Source organism: Molothrus ater, chromosome 6 (assembly GCF_012460135.2).
Source record: "Molothrus ater isolate BHLD 08-10-18 breed brown headed cowbird chromosome 6, BPBGC_Mater_1.1, whole genome shotgun sequence".
NCBI lineage: Eukaryota > Metazoa > Chordata > Aves > Passeriformes > Icteridae > Molothrus > Molothrus ater.
Genome location: NC_050483.2, coordinates 49,007,837 through 49,026,172, shown reverse-complemented (window position 1 = coordinate 49,026,172; position 18,336 = coordinate 49,007,837).

Genomic DNA, 18,336 nt, shown 5'->3' with positions numbered 1-18,336 from the left:
TCAATTAACATTCTGCTTTAGCACTGCAAATGCCCTTGTTCAGATTTTTTCTTTTAATGTGCTATTTTGGATGCCATCTCTGTTCTCTTTTCTTCCTCAAAAATTGTTCAGCTTCTAAAAGGTTTTGGAAGCAGAGGTTGTTCTGTCAATTTGTGCTTTCTGAGCTTATCAAGAAATAGCCCACCATTAATTTTTATTTTTTTTTCCCTGCTTGAGGGTTATAGTCCTTGTATGTTCTGACCACATCACTCATCCCCCTTTCAATCCCTTCTGGTTTCAAAACAGCAAGTTCATGCTTCTTGTCCTCAGCTTCAAGGCTCTTCAAAACTCCACCCTTCTTTATTTGTCTGTTCTTGTCTGTAATTGCATTTCTCTTTCTCTTTTTCACACACACATACACACACACTCACACTATTCCTTCAAATCCACCAACAATAACAATCCTCTCTGCTGTTTGTCAGCTTCTCTCACACAGCTCCACCCTGCCCCTCACACATGGAGTGCCCTCCCTGAACTGAGCTGTCAGGAGATTGTCCTCGCTTCTTTGAAATCTATCCTTAAAAATCCACCTCTGCTGCAACGTCTAAAATAAATCAGCTAATTAATGATGGTTATTTTGAGGGGCAGATGGAATAGCTGACATTTAATTTACAATAATAATTTTTAAAAACCAAAAAAAAACCCTTTTGTGCAAGTGTGAGTAAGTATCTTAATCTGTTTTAGACTGTTCTTCCAAAGGGACAGCAATATGGATGGAGCAGTGCCTAGATCCTGCAGCCTGTGCACATCATCCCTGGCTGATTTTAGATCATGGGAAACTCTCTTTTTCTCTACTCTTTACCTGTTTTGCATGTTTAAACTATAAAGTCTGCAGGATAGCAACTGTGGATATGTCTACTCTGCATACCATGTAGTAACTGATAACCTTTAAGTGGAATAGGAGAGAGAAGTCCCAGCAGTGTGGACTCATTTTTCTCAAAAGGTATTCTGTATTGTGCAATACATAGCCACAGCAATTAACACAATGACAAAATTACCTTCATTGAATTATCTTGGAAATGTATAGCTTAAATAAAAATAACAATGCTGAGCTAAGTACCTTACTACTATTGCAAATACAATATAACCACACTTCTGTTTAACCTGCAAGCCTGTTAACCACAACTATTTAAACATGTGGGCTTGACTTCAAAGGCACTACTACCAAAAATATCCATTTATGTTCACTATATTTATAATTGCTTACAGGCAAACAAATTATTGCTGTGAATCTAAATCTGCAAATTTCAGTTCCAATCCAGAATTCTGTAAAATTTTGCTACTTTAATACAGAAACCTCATTTATTAGGTTAGAAACAGAGACACACATTTGCAGCTAACCATTCTTTTTCATTGCTCTTGGCTACAGAAATTGGCACACCTTAACCACATGGGCCCAATAAACCAATCAGACTTTTCTGTGCTTACTCATCTTCTCTGGAAAACTAGCTTATGTTTGTGGTACATCAGCTTTCAGTCACTGAAAGGAGTGTAAAATATCTACAGGTTGAGAAATTTGTTGCAAAACTTAGGTATTTAGAGAATGGCAGATGAAGAACAGTGGTAAACCAGGACTGTTGCCACTATAAAACTACTTCAAATTGGAACATATAATCAACATAGCCTCTGCAGCAAGTGACTGAAAGTTTTCAAGTGTTCCAACAGATATAATAAGTACAAAATACCCAATTAGAAAAAGTTCGTTTCCACCCCTTATATAGTGACTGAATAGTGTTGCTGCGTTGTGTCTTATTACATTCTTCTGCTTCCAAAAACTCCATTAGAAACTGTGAAAATAATAATAAATAATTTTAAAAAATACATGCACGTGATACATTTTCAACTCTGCAGTCTTACAGGAAAGGAACCCTAACCATCCTCCCCATGGACACGGAATGCTGACGTGAATTTTCAGTATTTCACAAGAGATAGGTACAACCATATGGAGACCTAAGCATCACCTGAAGAGCCCAGATTTCCAATTCCACACAGTGTGACCCTGTTCCCACATAGCCATTTCATGGCTGCATCAGGATTTTCTATTCCAAAGTAAGCCCAGTCATCTGCTATTTAACACCTTCACATGAGTTTTCATCCAGAGAACCTCACCCATGAGTTCTGGGATAAAAGAGAGCACTGCAGGAAACACCCAAGTAAGTTTGCCAGGGTGGAGGAGGAACTAATCTTTCAATTACTGTTTGCTCTGTACAGGGATCAAGTGAACATAATTTGTGCCAAACAGCTCAGACTGACATGGTGCACAAAATCACAATTAATCTGGTATCATCATCCTGTAATACCACTGGGTTATTAGTTTTACCTCTCAGGAAAGTATCAATGTCTTATCACTTCCTGAGAAAACACATGAAATGTTTACACACCTTATATCTTGACCATGCAAATCTATACATATATTTTTTCTTCTTTTTTTTATTAAACTAAATTTCTAACAGGTAGGGGAGGAATACAGAGCTGGTAATGGCAAGGAAAAGAAGTGTGTGGGATCTTCTTTTAAGCATAATTCTTCAGTACATTAAATGAGACTAACAAAAGAGAAATTAAACATAATACCATGCCATAGTACTATGACATAAGTGTCAACTTAGAATTTCAAATACAATAATAAGAGTCTTCTAATAATTATATAGGTGGCAAACAAGGCTTTAGGGCAAACATATGTGGCAAAAAATTACTAATAGTATTCTAACAGAAAATCAGCTATGACCGACCCTTCCTATGCATCATATTCTGGTAAGGTCAGCTTGGTGGAAAGGTTAAGAGCAGTTAAACACTGACCCATCCCTCCCTGGTCTTTTCCATATTCATAGGAAGATATCATCCATATTCATGCAACAAGATAAGTACCTTGAACATGCAGAGGTTAAAAAAAAATTCTTTACAATCTTATTCAGTGCCATGACACTAATTCCCAGAGCATGGATCAGGACATAAATTAGTGTGTCTGTAAGGCTGGGCAGGATGGGTGAACAGAAAACATAGAGCAGCCCCTGGGTGACACTTAAATATTGAAAATATACATTCTGAAATCCTGTAACAAATCCACAACTCTTGGACATGGGTAGACCACAATGATTTCACAAAATGATGCATAGAATTGTGAGCCATTGCACAGATCCACCTGCATACCTGTAAATACATGGATACCTGGAATGTGAATTTCCAGCCCTCACAGGTAAGTGGCATGAGGGGCCCAAGGTTGTGACAAAATCTTAGGCCAGTACCTTCAAACAATAACAAAATCAAAAGGTGCATCCTGTTCTCACTGTAATACTGGTGTTACCTCTACTTATTTTTTTTTTACAAGAGAGCTATCTAATAAAATCATAGAGCTTTATGTACCTCTTCTTTTGTTCTTCACACTTCTGGTGTGTAGCCCTGAATGCAGATGGAGAGGAGCAAGGCTCAGAAACACCTGGTCCTTTTGAAGAACTTACCTTACTTGCATATAATTTTGTCTTTCCTGTGAATTAACTCTCCAAACATGAATTCTCCTTCAATATCTCCTTTGTTTCTCTGTCTTCATTTCCATCACTTAAAAAAAAATTAAATTGTGTAATATTAACTTTATAATGAATTTATATTTCTTTTGCCCTACATTTTTTGCAGGTGAAAAGTATATCCAATTAACCAGTACTCCCCCCAACTAGAACTTCTTTTCCTGCCTACAGAAACAGAAAATAATGAACCTCACTAGAATAATATATTCATATAGTAAATGCTAGTTTCACTCCCTGCCCATTTCTTTTTACAGGAAAAAGTTACCTTCTTTCTTTCCATTCCTACAGAAGTATCAGCTCCTTCAGTGTATTTCAGTATGTAAAATGGCTCAATTTCTTTTGCCATTCTACTCATCATTATTTTCATAAGGGTAGCAGAGCAATAAGGGAGGCTAGATGCTTAAACTAATAGCTTTCTACTGTACTTATTAGGTACAGATTTATACAGTATCTTTGCAAGCATTAATTTACTGATTTTTAAATGCAGATTCTATCTTCCAGAGTTCAGTCACAGAAGCCCAGGTTTCTGCCCTGGAACTTTGCTGAGGCAGAGGTCTGAAAGCTTGTATTTATCCAGACACATGGAGGTATCTCAGCCTCAAGTGACTAAAAATAAATAAATGAGAAAAGGGAGGGAGGACACAGGTGACCTTGAGTGCTGACAGGGTGGAGGGACCCCCTACTACTGCACCTGAGCCCAGCACTGCCATCCCACCGAGTGCTCACAGGGGCAAGGGTGAGGGGAGAAGGGCCAGGCTTCAGCAGAGATGATGAGAAGAGAGTGTCTCAGGCCCTGGCAGCAGAAGGCCCATAAATTGTCTCTGAAGATTAAATGGTTCCTGTAAAGACTCCTCTTCTGTTTGTGATATACAGCTGGGCTGGAGGGCCCCCTGTAATTCCCGTCCATTGGCGTTACAGCCATACTTGTGGGCCTGTGCTGCTGTCACAGCAGCCTTGCATTTCCCTACCTCACACTCCTTTCTCTCTCCAAGGATAGGTGGAATGTCTAAGCACCTTGCTGCCTTTAAGGGATTGTATATTTGTGATGCCCTTCTGAATCCTGTTCCAGGCAGGTGAGGGCTACCTGAGCAGCTCCTTCCCAGCCCCTCAGCCCAGCCAGTCTGACTTCACAGCAGGAGAGTTTCTTCACAGCTTTGCACTGGTGCACTCTGCACCTGAAGCAAATGTATTTCCCAGCTGTGCTGCAGAGACCAGGCTGAACATGGGTAAGACGAGGCAGCCAAAACTCAAGCAAGTAAAGCCCAAATAAATTCTGTAGCTCCTGAGCTCACATTAGGACTTCTACACGTTTCTCATCTTAGATCTTAAAAAGACAAAAAGAAAGAAAAATATTAATACACTATTATACTGCGCATTGTCTAATTTGCCACTTTAGTTGTATGAGTTGCTGAGTTTCATAAAGAGCACTGAGAAAGTTTATAAATATGTAAGTAAATATTTACTTCCCTTGAGAAACACTTTTTGTCACTAACTGCTGCAAAGGGAGTTTATTATTGATGAAATCAGCTGTCCTGAATGTTCTAATTTAATAGGAGCACACACAAAAAAAGTCCTATTTTCATCTGTTATATAAAGGAAATTCTGAGTCTTTTAACATGTCATATATTTCTTTTGATGAAGAAGACACCAGGCAAAAGTAAATGCTGATTAAAAAATTATAATCTTTAAGTAATTTGATTTCATCTTTGATTTTATAGCAATTTTTTTTGCTTGTTTGTTAGCACCAAAACTTCACTGTGAAGTGGGTCACTGATAGAAGAATTAGTAGATGACACTGCAGCTGATAAAAACTCTCGAAGAAAATAATTTGGAAAGAGATTTGGCTTTTAAAATTCAGCATCTCTTTCTAACTAAATACCTACGTGAGAACATGCTATCCAGAGTTGTCTTTAGACAATAAAAACTAAATGAGAGCCATGGTGAAGGCACACTGTAATGAGAACTGGTGATTTAGGATGATAAGTCTAGGGTTTTTTTCCTACCTGGCACGTTGGAAGGGTGTGTAGAGAGGTCTGAGACAGTGGATCACTATCAGCAGTACAGCAAGTCACACCATGTTACCTACTGAGACTAAGCTACTCTATTTTTTAGCAGTGTTCAGCCACCCCACGCAAAGCACTCTGCAGTTCCAGGTCCACATGCCCAGCTCCTGTGGGGTTGCCATCTCAAAATGCTGGCTGTCCAAATTCATGATTTCTGCTAAGCACTGTTACAGATTGCTAAAGCTGAAACATATTTTATATGCATCATTTTTAGCCCTGTCTCACCTGAAGACAGTATTTGACCCTTGTTTTACTGACCATATACACTTTGTGACCTCCTCTCTGGACAGATCAAATGGCACATAGAAGCAATGTCAGTGACAGAAACTTGTTTGTGCAGAGAGGAGAACATACCTGCAGAGAACCCCAAAAAGAATGGGAATATTATATGAAGAAGGGGAGAACAGCATGGCTTCTAGAACATCTGCCAGCAGATGTTTAGCAGGTCAGAATTTGTTGATTAGAAGTCCTTCAACAAATATAGTTTAAATATTTTTAAGAGAGTCTACCTGCAGAACCCCACAGGTCTATAAGAAGCTTATGCAGAGAAACTATCTAGCACACTTTGTGCTCATTAGCAAAAACATGGGGGAAATCATCTCAGCAGCCTGAGCTATGCAATGTGGAAAAGCTAGGTAGACACACTGAAAGTAGAGCAGTAGTTTAGGTTAAAACATCTATTACTGCCTGGGATTACATGTTTTTCTGTGTTTATTTTATGTTTCCATTTGTCAATGTATCTACAGTGTATTCTTTGTGGCCCCGGCACATTACAAGGGAGCAGTTCTTCCTCCCCCTAATCTACAGAAATGTTTCAGTTCTTTGACAATAAGAATTATGGAGCCTTTTGCTCAAGTAAATCACGCATTTCAGGATTCATGTAGTTTTAATGCCTCTCAGAGAAGTTGTACTACATAGGCTTACTTGTCCTAGGATTCTGAGAGCCTTTTAAAAGCCTCTTTTGGATAATAACACACCAAATAGTCTTCCTTTCTGTTTGCCCCTGAAACTTCCAGTTTTCCGCTTGCTTCCCAAAGTTCTATATAAGACACAAGGTTTTAATACTGTTTGTTACCTTTTCTCCTGAAAAGGCCACAGGCTGGGGGCTCTATTTCTTCTTGATCTCTTGTTCAGCATGGCTGCAGAGGAAGCATGCTTTAGCAAAGTGCCCCTTTGCCTGTAGCAGGGAATTTATCAGCAGATGTGGATCCCAGCCTTGCCAGATATCCCAGCTTCCATGGACAGTATAGTCTACTGACAGAACACTCCTGCCAGGGAAGGCAAGGACTTTTGGCTTCTGAGTCTATGAGGTCTGAACACCAGCTCTGGAGTCCACATGTGCCCTAATCTCCACCCACATTATCTTTTATTCTAGAACTATTTAGTCCTGTAAATAACAAAGCTTTGGATTTTTACCCCAATCTGCTTTGTGCCTTTTTTAGGATAACACTTTTCAAAAGTCCCACCACCCCCATCTCTTGTAATCAATAGCATGGGATCAATATCTAAGGGTCAAGACCTTTTCTTTTTCCTGTGGCTAAGCTTTTTCCAGCCTTGCATTTTAAATAAAACCTGTATTCCCAGTCATCTGTAAAAAGGCTAGGAGGAAAAAAGACAGCTGATTAGTGTCTCTCTTTTAGGTCTTAGGGTAATGGCTGCTTTTACCTTTCTAGTTTAATTCAGCACATTTACAAAGCATTAAATCTGTCAGTGTGGCATTAACTTCTATCATGTGCATATTAATAGGAATAGTAATCAAAACATCGAGAGAGTTTGGGTGTTAAAACTGGTAATATTTTCTTTAAGTGCTAGTACACATTTGGCTTGGAAGGTGCTCAATATCGCAAGGGATTTTTAAAGTAAGATTTATCTCCTATCTATATAGAAATGTTTTGTGGTAAATCTGCTTATTTGTACCCCAAAGGGTATGACTTTGTCATCATGCTGATGTTTTCATGGAACATATTTGTAAAACACAATTCCTAACTTTTCTTGCTTACATTAAGAAGAATGCTGATTAAGTGGATTCAGCATGTAAGAAAATATTTAGCAGCTGTTCTCTTATTGAAAAATCATAAATACATGGAAAAATAATCACACATACATTTTATGCCAATTAGCAAGTACTTCTTTTAATTAAATCATATTGAACATTACAGCATAGTCTTAATATTACTAAAATCCATATAAAATATAGGGATATTGGAAGGAGAGAGAAAACATCTCCATCAATATATTAGGAAGGTTTTGTTAATAAGCCAGCTGAATGGGTTCAAGGGATTCCTGCTTTATGTGATTTTTTATAATTTTACCTATATATATATTTATATCATTCCAGTGCTCTCATTAAATTAAAAAAAAAGGAAAAAAGCTACTTTCACTTTAAACAGCACAAAGGATAGGAAAAACTACTGCCTTACTACAAGTTATTTGCAGCTTCAGTGTTGCCAACATATAACAGCTGTAAATCAAGAATCTATTTTGAAATATCCTTAATCAGTTTTTACAAATCAACACTCTTAGTAACAGCTTTCAAAGAATAAAAGAATACAGCCATGGGAATTCATATTTATGGCTGAGGGTAAGTATGGATTAAATATATCTATTTCACTTATATTGCAAAGTACTATTATTCAATGGTCCAAAATAGTATCAATTTATCTGTATTCACTTTTTATTAGGAAAGAGGTGCAAAACCATGCAGGTTTTAATGATGTAGATAATAATAATCAGGAAAAGAAATGCTCCCCAGTGAGAATGAAAGGAGAGCATGCTACCTTCTCAGAGGTTCAGCACTGTATCTTTGGGAAAGGAAGTATACATGCAAGAACACAGTAAAGGAGTTCACTGTCTTTGTCAACTGCAAACTAAAGCCTTTGCTCTTCCCTCCTCTTGTATCTAATAATTTTTGCCTTGCACACACCACCTACACACCTAACACTTCACTGACAATGGTTTGCCTTTCCCTGCTACCCCGCAAACACAATGGAAAGTTAATTGAATGTTTTATGCTTTAGCAATATCAAAGAAATGAAAAGAACGCAGGTTTCAACTGTATTTCAATAATAAGTGCATTAATTTTTACCTTTTAACTGACACTTGTACCAATTTCCTTAAATGCTCTTTTTTACTCTTTTTTGATCTGTCTGGCTTTGTCGGGTCTGATGATGAGGGCTTACTTCAAATGCAAAAAGATTAGCTCTCTTTCCTTTAATAGCACAATTACAGCTTGTGTGATGTCTAAATCATGAAAGATATCAGGGACAGACTTCTAAAGTCGCATCAGTTTATTAAAAAAATGGTAGTAATCATTTTAATATCAAAATTACTCTCATTTCCTAGTGGCATTTAGGAATTGTTGGGCACGAATACACATACAGACAAAGATTAGTAGCCATTTACTTCTAATTTGATTTAGATAATTGTTATAAATAACACAATGAAATTAAAAGGCTCTGTGTTACATTTTCACCTCTACCCAGGATGTTGTTCAGGCACTAAAAGAATATTGCCACATCAAAGCAAGAACCAAGAGATCTGGTTCGACATTTTAAGATATGCCAGAATCTACATCTCATTTTTGGATTTAGTTCAACATGGGACTTAGCACTGAACACGGAAGAATGAATGTGTCTTCTATAAAGATATGTAATACATTTAATCCCATCAATGCTTAGTCTACTTTTTAAATCCTGGATTTAATATACTTTAGTAAGAGAGGGCAAGATTAAGATACCCTTTCTCATTCTGGATCACACCTACCTCCTCAAGATTACCATTAGTTATATTACGACAGCAAGAAAAGTCCCTGCTCAAGATGTGGGTCTGCAAATGATGAAGTAGAATACAAATCTAAAGGGAGAAGGAAGATTTAGCTTTCACTCCAAACTGGCTTTGAATCACACCCATTCGTGGAATGGTCATGGCTGGCTAAGATAAGGAGGGATAGCAAAAGTTGGACAAGGTAGCAGCTATCTTCTTCAAGAATATTCCATAAAATACAGAATTTCTGCATTAAAGACTTATTAGCAATACTAATTCCCTAAAACATCTATATAACACATTGCGTGAGGCAGGTGAAAGAAAAAGGATGTTGCAGTGATCTTTTTCAAATATTTTAGGATGTTGTGGCTATTAAATAGTAGTTGCAAAGAAGAATTTGATAGTTAAATACAAGAGTGAAAATACAAATTGCTTTAGGAAGAGCAAGTACTAGCTTTGATAAATTTTAAGTTCATAACAGATAAAGTGGAACAGTTTGACCCATTGTCAGTCTATTTTAAGATGAACATTTGTTAAATTCTAATGAAAAAATGTAGCACTTAAACTTTGGCAGAAGGACAATTAGTTTTTTTTCCCTGAGTTGAATAAAATCACATGGCACTGATTTTTACTTTAACTACAAGCAATAAATATGAGCTGCAACAGACTCTAAGAGCTACTGGCCATATCTACGTGGATACAAGCAAAGTTCACTTCAATTTCAAGCACACAAAATTTATGTCTACACCATATAGCTTATCATGCATTAAGCCTGTACATGCAAGAGCCGATTTTCTAGTGTTAAGAACAACTTGCACCTTTTTGATGTGCAGGGCTATAATCAGCCCAGCCAATCAATGCTGCCTCCACCAAGAAGAAAGAAAAAGGCTGAGCAGCTATTATACACCGTCAGCTAACTCCTGAACATTTCAGGCAGTTGAGCCTGAGAACTTTTAGTTTAATTTACATTAAAACATCTACCTTCTGCCACTTATCTGCCACATGCATTAGATAATTTTTTTGTTTTGCATTTTCAGAGATTGCTAGTGAAGCATGGTGCTTGGGGAGACACTGTGCCTCCAGAAGACACTTGAGAAAGTTTATAGGGAAACAAGCTCCCAGTTTCCCTACTCACAGTCAGTAGATTTACACTTTACAATAATTAGAATGAACAGTAAGCTGTCATTCTTCAGTAGATGCTCTATGGATCTGTCCACGGAGAGAAGATTTTGGAAGTGGATAATCTTTGCATTCTTAGGCTCTGCTTTGAATATGTCAGTTAAAGAAAAAATAACAAAGACAGGTAGACCAAAAAGAAATACTAGAGTTCTGGAAAACCTCTGGAAGAAAAGCTGATAGTGTCATATCTGACTGAGCAAAGTGGGGAGGGGGTTATCTGCACAAGTTTTAATCCTGTGACTAAATTTTGCACAAACCAAAATTATTAGAGGAGGCACCAGCTCAGGACCTTTAGCACTGACACAGCACATTGTGGCATGCACAATGTGAATTCTTATTTTGGAAGCTGGCTCACTATCTTAGGGCATAAGCTCCCAAATTCTAGTTTTAAGCTGGCTGGACACAGAAAACAAAATGGCATTTGTCAGGCTTGAAAGGGAGCACGTTGTCCAGGTGGAGCTACCTTGACTGTTGCTGGCCAAAATTATATTTTTTTCTCACCAGTAAGGTTCTCAAAATCATCCACTGATAACCATCATATATATTCCTATTCCAGCTCATCAGAGACAAGTTAGGCATGGTTACAAGTATATTAATAGAAATGGTCTCTTTCTAATAACTGAGATGTGTATGCTTGAGAATAACAAGATGAATATTTTATATTGCTGTTTATTTGAATTTAATTTTATCCTTTAAATACACTAAATTCTTACTTACCACTTTAAAATGATGACTTGGGAGAAAAGTTTTGCTTTTATAGGTTTAGTAAAAAATAATAAAAATTTGCAAAATATTTTTCTATCATTTCAAGAATTACTATAGATGGAAAAATTTTACCCAGCAATAAGAACAAACATTTTAATTGTCTTAATTAATAAACTCAATAAAAAATGAAGATAATTATGTTTTCAGAATTTCCAGAAGACAAATTTTAAGGGAGAGGCTAGAGCATAAATGTGTTCCAGAATGAAAATTTTGGCAGCACTGTAATCAGTTCTTACTAGAATCTATTGCACTGTTTTATGGTAACTGTGATGAAATATATGGGCAGAAGTCTGTTTTACCCTTTGTATGTCCATGCTTCTCCACATGTACTCCTGCCATTAGGATCCAGACTTCTTTTCCCTCTCTTGCCAAGCTTATTGAATTTCTATCTGTCTACATCATCTACAATTTCCTGCTGAATTAATCTCTTGTAGCCTACTTCTTGAACCTATTAAATCAGATTTTCAGTCTGTACTCTACTGAAACTTAACTGAAACTTCTCTTAAAGACACTTCTTTTCTTCTAGTCAAATTCCAGAGTCTGAATCTTTTTACATTTCCCTGTGACATCTAAACAGGTTTTCACATAACCTGCCATCCTTTCTCTACTAAATCTTGTCTTCATAAGTTGGTTTGGTTCTGGTTTGTTTTTTTTTTTTTTCATTTTAAATTGTCTTTCTGTTCTTCTATCTCTCTAAACAAGGCACACTCAGTACACAGTCCTCAACTCTATCCACTACCTCCCACACCTGTCTAGTACAGAAGGTATCATAGGGCCTTTTGTTACTATCTTTTCTACAATGTAATCTATATGAACAAGCTAGTATTTACAGTGTAGTAACTATGAAGATAAGAAGAAATCAAAGGTGTAGTAGATAAGATGGTATAACTGCTTTAAAATAAAATAAAAAGGTTAACTATTTCAATGACAAAGTGAAAAAGGTAAACACAAGTCAAATTTATCCTCTTTATAAGCTCCAGGGAGGGAAATAATACAACTTTAATTGTGTCTTGTTGAAATTGTCCATTTGGATGGCTAACCCTTTTCTGACATGGTTGGTTTTTATATTAACAACTGTTCCAAATGATGTCTTTTCCTATTACACTGACATTCTGTCAGCAGTTTGTGCCTGATGAAAAAAAGTGAGGCAGTGGAACAAAGCAGTCTTGGCAAAATGGAGAATGTGGCATTTGGCATCATCCATGTTAGTGTTTCACAAACATCTTCAAAGAATATTTTTTAATTCTTTGAAATTTTTTAATTCTTAGAATTCACATACTAAAGTCACTGGTTTTTTTCAATCTATATTTGTTAAAGGAACAGAAGAGTTATCTACTCTAAAATAGCATTACTTTTCCAAGTAGAGGTGCCAAAATATTTGGCATTCTAGATATTCCTGGTGGCTGTGTGGTGGGTTGACCTTGGCTGGATGCCAGTTGCTCTATCACACCCCTTCTTGGTGGGAGAGGTAGGGAAAAATAAGAATGAAAACAACCCTTGCTGGTCAACATAAATATAGTTTAGCCAAACAAGAGGAAAGGTTGAGAATGCAGAAGCAAACAAAAAAAAAAAAAAACAAAAACAAAAAACAAACAAAAAAAAAAACCAAAAAAAAACAAACAAAAAAAAAAAAAAAAAAAAAAAATTTTTAATCTACTTCCAGAAAGCAAGTTATGTTCATCAGCTTCCTGTGTCCAAATTGTCATCCCCCAAGATCTTTCCCTCTCCCAGTCTGCTGGCGGGGGGGGTCAGGAGTTGGAATTTTGAAGAGACATCATTGATGCTGCTGGAGCACTCCTCAGCAGTAGCCACAACCCTGCTGTGTTACCACTTTTTGAGCTACCAGTGCAAAGCACAGCACTGTGAGCACTGCTACAGGAAAAATAACTGCAACTCAGCCAGGCCCAATACACAGGGCTAAAGGTTTGCTGTGCTTGTGCTCTTGTTGGATGGCTTGCAGTGTCTTTCTGTGTGGAGTAAAGGGTCATATATATATATATGACTTAGCTTTTTTTAAGGTTTCTAGGGTGGTTTTGTCAATTTTGGATCAAAAGACCTGCTCCAACAGATAAAAATAGATGAGACCCAATCACACAGCAATGACACTGACTCTACTCAGATTAAATGCAAGAAGAGGAGGTCAATTTTTTTTAATTGCAAGTGGCTAATTCACTGATTACTAAAAACTGTTCATGAATAATTTATATCTCAAATATTAAACTATGTATGGGATGAGTTACTGGCGAGACTACAAAACCACAAACCTGTAACTCTTCCTTCCTATAAAGCCTATCCTAAGACTTGACCTGTGTAACTTGCACTATTTATTTTTTTAATGATTGATCCTATTGAAGTATCTGAGTCATTTATATAACTTTAAAGGATAAAAGTATTCTGAAGTTTTAAGAAGCAATGGTGATTTACAAAATGAACCAATTAAAAAATTTAAATCTCATGGGCCAAATTTATCATTACTGTCATTTTATATTTTCATCATTATGTATCATTTTATCATTATTTCGCTTACACATTGTGATGTGTGGGAGGAATCATCCCAGTTTGAAACAAGCCATGAGAATAGGAAAAGAGTGAGAAGACAAAGGTTCAGGAGATGAATTTCACAATTAGATTCTTCATCATAAACAACAAATATAAGCACAATGCTCAATTAAATTTTTTATCTTTTGTTTCCTAGCACATCACAAACATTTTCACCCTTACTACACACCTGGAAGCCACTATATGTAAGTATTAGCAGTTCCATTCTACAGCTAAGAAATTAATGCATGTTGAAGACTAGGATTTTACAAATTAAGGCCTCCAGTTTGGGCAAATGAAGATTTGAGTACTACAAAATTATGATAAATGGAACTGCAGATCGTCAGCTTCTGAAGACCTAGCAAACAAACTCTCCTCAAATTTACCAAGTGAGCTTTCTGAAAAGCCATCTTTTTTTTTTAAAATGCCATCCTAAACAGCTCAGTGGACCTCAGAGCTGCATCTCACCAATCTCCAAACCTTGTTTCCATTCCCCATGTAGGTTTTTGGGGGGATCTGGATACTGAGGCTGAATGTTGCCCAGGGGCTAAAGATGGTCCCTTGCTTCTCTCCTCTGCCCAGGACAGGTGCGGAGGTTTCTGCGGCGGCAAAGAAGCCCAGGATGGCCCCTAAACCACCCAGACTGACCCAGTGCAGGCTGCATTCCAACCTGGACATTGGCAGACGCCAGTCCCTGGCCCCCAGCAGTGCAAGACGAGGCTGACTCGTGTAACCTTCTCCTGCAGAGCTCCTGCTCCAGCTGCCCTGCGGCACCTGGGACAAGGCTCGGGCTGATCTCAGGGGAAGAGTGCCACCTACTGAACCACCTGCTCGGGCTCGCAGACCCTGCAGCAGCTCCAGGGAATGCTGCTCCATGGGGAGGGCCTGGACACGGCTCAACCTAAGCGCTGGCCACAAATTTGAGCTGGAAAACAAACACACATCATCACACCGGAATGAAGAAAAAAGATTGGGCGGGATCATTGAGCAGGTGTTGCTAAGTGTTAGCAGGCACTGTCATGCATATGGCAGTGCATGAGAAAATAATGTCTTTTTAATGTCTATTAATGTCTATTTTTATATATACATAAATGTATATTTAAATTTCTATTTAAATGTCTATTAAGTACACTGAATTTTGATATTCACTCAACTAAAGAAAGGCTAGAGTGAGCTTTCCTTTCAACCATTTACCAACAGGGTTGATGAAGCCCATCAGAGGAGAGGACACAGTAGTTAATCATGTGAAAGTAAAATGCAGAGTTTTAGGACCTCCTGTTTAAAAATACTTTTCTTTCCAGTACTCTTATGGATGCTTTTGTTTTAATCTTGGGACCCATCTGTCTATCTACACAATTTCATATTATGCAGCTGCTTAGCTTGCACTGCTGAAATACTTCCTCAGTTCTCTCAGTATGCCCTGTTTTATTTACAACCACCATCAAAATCACCTGAAACTGACATTTTTCATGTAGAATCCATTATGTGGCAGAATGCCATGTTTACACCAATACCTAAAAATACGTACAAGACTTCTTTGGAAAACCTTACTTTTCAGCCCTGCTCAACTTCTGAAATAAAATGGAATTTAGATCTTTATATTTCAATATTTTAATCTCAAACATTTTCAAAAGACTCTATTAAAAAAAGAAAAAACAAAACACCAAAACAGAATTGAAATGGTTAAACCTTTTATTATTCACATTGCATTCATAGTAAATTGTGTAATAGTTTTCATGTCTTAATTACTTAAATTTTATATTGAGCTATAGTGATATTATCTCTCTTTTTGTCTCCACACAATTGTATTTTATAATAGCTTTTATTAGTGCCTACATGAATAGAATTTAAAATGAACACATCATTTCTGTTACTTCTGCAGTTGAGAAAAGAGAGCGCTTTTCTGATATTTGGTGTGAAAAGTGCTTTCCTTTGTGTTTTATGACATATAGAAAATTGTATTAGTTAGGGACAGATTTTGAGCAGCAAAGTAGCTAAGAGGAGTACAGGGCACTTCTCTCACTTCTAGTGACTCCACCTCAGACTGAAAGTGGTTACCATGCCCCGTAAAGAATGGAATATTCCCCCTAGAAGAGCTTGATCTTCTTCTCATTGAAATAAAAGGTAAAAATTTCCACTGACTTCCACAGGAGAAATATTGGAGTAGCAGATACATAAGCTAATGGCGTGTTTACATAATCTGCCTCCCTGCCTTTGAAAGCAAGGTCAGCTCCCCCAGCTCACCAGCTCTGCCTCTTCTGCCAGCAGTGCATGCCTTGATACCATCACAAGGCCCTCCATGGTCTGGGGCTGCTCCTTACATTTGGGGTGCCTCCTTGAAACCTGGCTGCTAAGCCATTTCTTTCACCTTTATGAAATCCTTCCTAAAATCTCCCTTCTGCCAGCACACCTACACTCAATCTGCGTGTAGGATGTGTAAATAAATTTAAATAAATATTTGTTTTCAATTGTTAACAGAAATAGCAAGGTATGCACATCCAGGGCTTAGACACACAAACAAGATCCCACACGGTAACAAGTTTCTGTTGAGCTGCAAGAATTGCCTGGATGCACACTGTTCCCCCCACAGCATTGCAAGGTGAGTCAAGTCAGCCTCACACACCTGCACAGTGGGCTGAGCCCACTCCAATTACCCTGCATTTGCTGGAGCCTGAGAGGACACAGGTGGGCACTACCACGCATCAGCTGGTACTTGGTAACCCTTTGGTGCAACTTGTTCATCCAAACTCGTTATTGTTACCCTGCCATTTTTCACAGATAGTTTTGGAATTGTAAATTAATAATTTAAAATGTGTGTATAAACACAAACTATGAAATCAAGGAAGTGGGAACCTATTTGTTCTATTTAAAAAACCCTTTTGACATATATGTGCTTATTCCTTCATTATAACTTGATAAATTATATTTTAAAAGCCTGTTTACAAAAGTTTTAGTAACTAAACTAACTAAACATCATGAGATGTATTTTTTACAGTTCTTAGGCCAGTAAAAGACGTCAACAGGAAAAGAGAGTAGGCTAAGAGAACCATTCCAAAATATTGATGGAAAAATTAAACACCTGAATTTCACTCATCTCTCTCCAAATGTGTCCTTGTGAGCTCCAATCTTCCTATTCAGTAGGTGGGTCAGATTCTGCCTTCATTTATCATGTCAGTAAATTTCCACCGAATGCCAAAACCTGTGAAATGTCACCTTATTATACACCACAGCTCTTTGTATGGCTGGCTGATTTTGCCCAGAAGTTCCATTCAGTCTTTCTCTTGCTAAATGAAGCGCCTTCAATGTTGATCTCCAAGAGCGGTTGCTCATTCTGAGCGAACACTTTTTATTCTGAAAACTGTTTCCTTATTTTCTCTCCTTTTTTTTTTATTAACATGTCCACACTGTTACTAAACATAAAGAGTTTCTCAAGGAGCCAATTTTACCACTTTTGTTTGGGTATTATATGGATGTTCAGAATAGAAATCCAGAGTACAAAAATAGATTTTCTTGATTTATGAGACATTCCTGTTTTCAATTCACCATCAGTATGTGCAGACACGATGCAGTCAAGAAATGAAGCATCTGGTTCTCCCACGTTTCATTTATGAACTTTAGCACCAGATGTAAATCATTCATAAAATCCCAAAGTGTTGGAAGAGTCTCTTCCTTCATTTTAACAAACATATATTCCGAGTACTGTACCTAACACTTCACATCATTTGTTACAAGTGATGGGATCTGAATTTTAATGACTTCCAGAAATAAATTTCAAGAAAGAAGGAAAGAAAAAGAAAAACAGGTAAGTGTGGCATTCCTTGTTTCTGACCATGAATTCACTTTGAAACCAAAAGATGTCACTTTAAGTTATTATAAACAAACTCTACATGTTATTACCTGCACACAGAATGTTTTGAAGAGAACAAATCTATTACCTTATATCTCTTCTTCTCCCAAATTCTTTCCATTAGTGTCACATTCATGTCAGCAACTGCTGATTCAAGTTCAAATCTGAATTGCTTTCCTATTCTCATCCGCCAGTCACCTTTCCTCTCCTCCTTCAATCCTCCTTTCAGTCCCATTTTTCAGAGAGCCTCTCTTGCCTTTCTCTCAGCATATGTAATCCCTTCCTCCTCCCTTCCCACTCCTTTGTTTCACTATGTGCATTGAATTTCATAGGATAACTCACACTTTGGGAATTAAGCACCTGCCAAAATAATTATGGGATCAAGGCCTATTCTTTATGTCAAGGAAACCTGTCTTCTTTGCGTACAAGAATCCTTTCAACAATATGCATTAGACAACGCTTTCAACAACAAATCAGTCTTTTCTGGCCCTTTTTAATACTGCATTTCTTACATATTAATTTAGCTGCAGAGTTATCAGGCATGGGTTTCACACTCTGAGGTTGCCTTACAATGTGGCAAGCTGAGGATGTGCTAAGGAGGTGCACAGCAGATACAGCAAGAAGG